Source organism: Asparagus officinalis, chromosome 3 (assembly GCF_001876935.1).
Source record: "Asparagus officinalis chromosome 3, Aspof.V1, whole genome shotgun sequence".
NCBI classification, from domain to species: Eukaryota; Viridiplantae; Streptophyta; class Magnoliopsida; order Asparagales; family Asparagaceae; genus Asparagus; species Asparagus officinalis.
In genome coordinates this window covers 86,017,412-86,024,561 of record NC_033796.1, presented here as the reverse complement: position 1 = coordinate 86,024,561, position 7,150 = coordinate 86,017,412, and positions in this window count along the sequence as shown.

Sequence of the window (7,150 nt, the reverse complement as noted above, 5' to 3'; positions counted from 1 at the left end):
TACTGCCCTGATAATTTTGGTACACGGACAGTGAGAATCCGCTTCCCGGGTGTTTCTCTTTCGAGATTCATCCACACCCCCAGCCTGATAGTACAACTCATCGACGTTGCCGTCGGAGTAACCTATCGGCTGCTCACATGGGTTCTCAGGTATAACGCGTTCGTTTGTTCGACGCGTCTTCTTCTGAGTAGACATTGCCTTGTTGGCCTCTGCAAGAGTCGCACGTTTGGAATCACTCCTTTGTGAGGGAGAAACCTTAACGGGCTCCTGGTCCTTTGCACGCACCGCCGAGCTGGTTATTGCAGAGGCCGATTTGTTAGGAGATCGTGTACGATCCCCAGTCTGGATGTTGGCTCGAAGCTCCTTCAACGATCCCCAGCTTTCCTTGACAAGCGCTTTTCCTCGATTCTCGGGTAGAGCGTCGATACGGTTGTTCAGAGGATTCTTGAACTTGGGGAAATCCACGCTGCGGTGGGGCTTTACCGAAGGTTCGGGACCTGAAATGGACGAAGGTTGGAGAGCAATATTACCTGCTTTTACCTTAGGCGTCGATTTGGCCTTCGGCATCCAAACTCGTTCGGATTTCGGCGATCTCTTAACTGCCTCTCCCTTTAGCATTTCTCGTGCTTTTTGGACTAGGGCTCGGGCATGCGCACGCAAGGCGCGACGCTTCTGGATTCGCTCCTCGAGAGTAGAACGGGTTCTTTTGACTTGAACCCATTTGTTCGTTTCTTCTTCGGAGGAGGGGCTGGTTGTTTGCCGTGGTTGCTCCTGGCGTTGCCTGGATTTTAGATCCACGTTATAGCGGATCCCATCCATTGGCTCCAAAGCCTCGGCCAGCTGTCGAGCAAGACGTTGACGCTGTCTTTGTCGTGCTCTCTTTGATAATGCCGGAGCGTCTTCAGAAGTCATCTCCTCGGCGGAAGAGGAATCCGGATCTGCGATCTCGACCAGGTTGGACGACGTGGGGACGTCGCGTGGTGCAAGTGCAGAGGCGGCAACGGGGTCTTGGATTTTTGAACCGAAGGACCTGCAATCATTTATGAAAGAGGTTACCTTTCTGTACCCGTTTGGAGAGGCGGATCTGGAGGAGGAGGAAGAGAGGCCTTCTTTGAACCGTTGTTGATCGAGCTCGTGTTCTTCATTCACCCCGATCTTGAGTGCTGGTTGCGTCACGACGGCGTCGGTTGCGATGCCGTTGGCTCCCACTGTGGTCGCCAGTCTGTTTGCGGAAAAAGTTGCTGTATTCATTGCTGCATTCATTACAACTTCAATCGTTACAATGAAATAAAAAGATAGCCTTTTTATAAGACCGGTACACAATGAAAACAAAAGAAATACAACTCTTTTCAAACAAACGCAAGATCTGTTTGTCATCTCTTGCTTGCGTGGGTCTTTTGCCTGTGACGGGGATGTTGATATCCGTGGACCACCGGGGCACTCAGATCTGGTCCGGATAAATCGGACAGAGTTTCGTTGATCCGCGTGAGATCTAGAAACTTTCTGATCCGGATAAATCGGACAGAGCTTCGTCTATCCGCGGAGGGATATAGAAGCAGAGCTTCGTCGATCCGCGTGAGATCTAGAAGCTATAAGCGTATACCTCGGCTAAAGCGAGGTAATAGCTCTTCTTAGTATCAACGCTAAGGCCAATACTAAGGATCTGACGGGCGATGAAGGCTGATGTAGACCACTCCTCCTCTCGTTGAAGCACACGGGCACTCTTCACTGCAGCAGGGCTTCGCCAAGCTCTCCAAAATTCCTCTTTCTTTCCAAAGGCCCAAGGGGGCTATTTATAGTGTTTAGAGGGGTCTAGGGGGGTCTAGGGACCACTAGGGGCCATGGCCGAGACACCCCTGGGGTGTCTAGGCTTTTCCTAGACACCCCGGGGTATTTCGACCGGCCGGGACTCCGTTTAGGTGTATTTTGTTTGTTTCCCCGTAGATTCTTCGTCCGGACTTGGATTTGAGTGATTCCGGGTGCGTTGGATGCGTGACGAAGAGTTCGATCCGCTCTGGTGATTGGATTATCTGTAGAGTGGTCGAGGCATGAAGGGCGTTGTCCTTTTTGTGAACAGTGCCGGGCTTCCCGATTGGTCCGGGTCTTCGTGATTCCGAAGTCCTATCCGCTCATGTAACTCGTCGAATCACTTCAGTCGTTCGTCGACGTCGATTAGGCTCATGTGGATTGGGTGGTGACGTCCATCGTCGCTCGTTAACACTGAACCGGTTGTGGAGAACTATAGGCAATTTTTGATGCCTACAATCTTCAAGGGACCGAATGCCATCTTCCCGATATAGCACAGACGAGTTTGTGATGCTCACCGATGAGGGGGAGCCTCAAAGTTATAAGGAGGCCATAACTGACAGTCATAAAGTGGAGTGGATAAGAGCCATGCAAGAGGAGATGCAATCCTTGCATGAGAATAACACTTATGAACTAGCGAAGCTACTAAAAAGGGAGACGAGCCTTGAGGAATAAGTGGGTGTATCGAATCAAGACCGAAGATAGTAGTTCAAAGCCCCGCTACAAAGCTCGGTTGGTCGTAAAAGTATTTGGTCAAGAGAAATGTATTGACTTTGAAGAAATATTCTCTCCAGTGATAAAGATGTCATCCATCCGAGTTGTTCTTGGCCTAACAGCAGTGCAAGACTTGGAGATCAAGCAGCTTGATGTCAATATAACATTCCTTCATGGTGATCTAGAGGAAGAGATCTACATGGAGCAGCCTGAGGAGTTCAAAGTTCCAGGCAAAGAAAATTTGGCGTGCCGCCTAACGAAGAGTTATATGGTCTTAAGCAAGCACCTGGGCAATGGTACAAGAAGTTTGACTCTTTCATGGCAGAACATGATTTCCAAAGGACGGAGAGCGATCATTGTGTCTTCATAAAGAGGTATGCTGGTGGTGACTTTCTCATACTTCTACTCTATGTTGATGATATGTTGATTGTTGGACAAGATCGTATAAAGATAGCTTCTTTGAAGAAAGATCTAAGCAAGAGCTTTGTCATGAAAGATTTAGGACCAGCTAGACAAATCCTTGGGATGGGGATCACTCATTATAAATCAAAGAACTTGCTATGGCAAAGCTCTTGGGACCAGCTAGACAAATCCTTAGGATGAGCTCGAAGCAAAGTCCCACAAGTGAGAAAGAAATGGAGGAAATGAAGATGATTCCATATTCATCTGTAGTAGGCAGTCTCATGTATGCAATGATATGCACAAGACCCGATATTGCCTATGCAGTTAGTGGTGTTAGTCACTTCCTGGCTAATCCGGGGAAGGATCACTGGGCTGCAGTCAAATGGATCCTCCGGTATCTATGCGGTACTTCCAAGAAGTGTTTTTGAAAATGGAAAACATGTGCTAGAGGGATAGACAAATGCAGACTTGGCCGGTGACATTGATTCTAGGAAATCAACGTCAGGATACCTAACTACTTTTGTAGGGGGGCTGTTTCCTAGCAATCAAAGTTACAAAAGTGCGTTGCATTGTCCACTACTGAGGCAGAGTACATCGCAGCTACTGAAGCTTACAAGGAGATGATGTGGATGAAGAATTTGCTACTTGAGCTGGGAGTAGATCAAGATAGGTAAGCGTGACAACCAAAATGCAATTTACTTAGTAAAGAATTCAACTTTTCATTCCCGCACAAAGCACATTGATACACGGTATCACTGGATCCGAGGAGCTCTCGAAGAAAAGCATATACATCTTGACAAGGTTCACACAGATGAAAACTAGTCAGACATGATGACCAAGGTAATACCATCCATGAAGTTTGAAGATTGCTGTCAAGGTGCTGGTTTGCTACTACCTCCCAATTAAGTCGGGAAGGGGAGATTTGTTGGGATCCCTCCTTAATTGGGAAGATTCTAAAAATTCTAGAACTTTCTGGAGAACTCTAGAGAAGTGTAGAATTCTCTAGAAGCGTGTGGAATCCTCTAGAATATTCTAGAGATGTGTGGAGTCTTCTGGAACATTCTGGAAGAGTATGGAATAGAATGGAGGAGTGTAGAGATTCCTTAGAAATCTCTAGAATGTAAAGATATGTGTGGAGAATTCTAGAGAGCTAATTTCCACCCTTGGATCAAATTAATCCCCACCACTCATTATGAAGGTGGAGTAGTATAAATAGGGGTGGAAGCCTTCATTCATATCCATCCAAGACAAGAAAACAATCCACTTCCTAGAGTGAGAGAAAACCTCTAATATAGAGAGTTAGAGAGCCTCTTTGAGAGAGAAGTGAGATAGCTTGAGAGTCCTAATCCTCAAGCTCGAGTGAACCACCGAAGTGAGACAGTTTTGTAAAATATAAATTTTTATAATCCTACTATTCTTTTGTGTAGTGGAAGAACCTCCATATTGAAGGACTATAAACTCTTGTGCTCCCATTACTATCTTAATTTATAAGTGTCTATCTTAACTTCACGAGGCGGGAAAGACCGAGTTTTCCCATCAAATTGAGATGGTAGTATTCTATAGATAAACAAATAAAAGTTAAAAGTAGCAATTAAAACTATTAAGCACCAAATATTATTCTTATGTGAGAAAGTAAAATAATATGTTATCTGCATACATACATAGACAGTCAAAAGTATTACCCCCATAAATATAATCTGATAAGTTAAAAGAAAATTAAAAAATTTTATAGGAATATTCCTTAAGTTAACTGTCGGTGGGCATGTTAACACCATAATGAAGTTTGGTGGTTAATATGCAAATTTGATAGATTTGGGGGTATGTAGGCAAATAACCCTATAATATAATATATTATAATATTATGTTGTATTTGTTATATTTTATATTGTACTTATTAGATATTATTTTCAAATAATAATATATTTAATTATTTTTTACATTAATTTGTTATTGTTATATATTATATTGTTATATATAATTGTTATTATTCTTATTATTATATTATGTTACTATTAATATTTTGTTAATTCCTCCTTTATGTATAATAAGAAATTGGTGGTACTTTTAAATACACAAAAAAAATGTCACACATCATCTTAGAAGACGACAAATGAGCACCTAATTCTATATTCACCTAAAACTTCTCATCGAATTAAATCTATATCCATAACTCAAAGGTACTAATTATAATTAAATATTTAATAATCCTGATCATAGTTTACTACTATTGTTAGTGTTACTGCAGGGTATCGTTTTCTAGTAAATCTTTTATGAAAATGATAAAATGGATTTTGAGCAATCATACTCCCTTTATAAGTGGGAGTTTGGGAAAACCTTTCCATGGACAAAAATACCATTGATCCTTTTTGATATTACATTATTATCATATTCCATTCTAATAAATTTTAATCAATAGGTATAAGCTTCAATTATCCTATCATATCCTAATTAATACGTATATAAGCTCCTATTTAATTTAAATATGTTAAAAATTATATTAAGTTATAGATAATTGTCTCCCTTTAAAAGTGGGAATTTCGGAAAAACTTCACGGACAAAAATATCATTGACCCTTTTAGATGTTATATTATTATCATATTCGATCCTAATTAATTTAAATTAATAGGTATAAGCTTCAACTATCCTATCATATCCTAATTAACATGTATATAAGCACATATTTGATTTAAATATGTTAAAATCATATTAAGTTATAGATATTTGTTCAACCTCCACATTTAGGCACTAATCTAGAAATTACAAATAAAAAACTTTAGAACTTATAACATTTATGTACTAGAGAAAACATATAGGTTTCGTTTGGTAAGGGGTTAAGGAAAAAGGATTAAGGAGAATGACTAACTTAGTTAACCCTTCACGAGAGGTTAATAATAATTTAAATACATTTGGATTTGATAGTCAAGATGAAGGGTTAAGTTTTTTGTGTTTAGCGAATAAAGAAATAGTTTAGAAGGCTAATTACCATAAATAGCCTAAATTATATTCTTTTTTTTAAGTTTTATTTTACATTTCTAGAGTGAGTAACCTTTAATCCTCCTCTTTAGGTGGATTTGTTAACCCCTCTAAATGAGGGATTAACTAACTTTAACCATTGTAGAAGGTTTATTAACCCTATGAATAAATTAAGCTGTTTGGACGATTCAGGAGGGGCCTTAACTCTTGGCTTAAACTCTTGCCAAATGGGGACATAAATATTTAAAAATTTGAAGTACCTAACAAGGAAAAAAATAGAACTTTTTACCTTATCATTTATTTCTTTATATTTAAATTTAAAAATAAAGATAATAGATGTTATTATGAAATATTGTCACCTCCTAAATTATTTTTGTAATTAAGGAGGCAAATGTTAATTCTTCATGAATGACCAAGTTAGAAAATATCTAAAATCCATAGAATTTGCACAACTCATGAAATATCCAAAAGACCTAATTTTGCCCGTCATTCATGATACCCAAATCCCTATACCCATTAAGCTTAAGAAATCCAATAGAAGACCCCAAACCTAATCTATTTCACAACTCATCTTCTCTAATGAGATAACAAAATAGTGAACTCATCTTCTAAAGTGAATACAATAACAACTAGGAACTAATCAACCAATCATCAATCCTAATTCACATGGATTCTATATATCTACATATTTCAATCTTAAATTTATGTATTATTATATGTAAACACTCAAAAATTCCCTATAATACTTTCTACTAAATTTATTTTTTTTCGTTTTAATTTAATTTTTTCATTTTGATTAACCTTCTCTTTTTTTTTTCTATTCACTAAACAAATTCAAGCTATAAAGCAATTATGTCTACAATACAGTTATGGTGAAGATATAAGCTCAAAAAAAGAAAGGATCACATGCAATGCACATGCATCCCAATTAATTATTTATTAAAAAAGCACCATCAATTTGTCATGAATTTGTTTCTATCTAAAAACTTACTATTGAAATATTTTTTGACTTCAATCTTATGATTTCATAAGTTTAACCTTCAACCCTTTTCTTCCAAAAAAAAAAAAAAAAAACCTTCAACCTTGATGACAATTGCTAGATTATTTTAAATGTCATCTTACACCATTAGAAAATTAACAAAAAATAATTTTGCCTATAATTTACATTACAATAGAATAATATGCTATAATTTAAAAGAAACATTTTCTTAAAAAATTAGGGAGGGAGAGAGGGTTTGGGGTGGGGGGGGGGGGG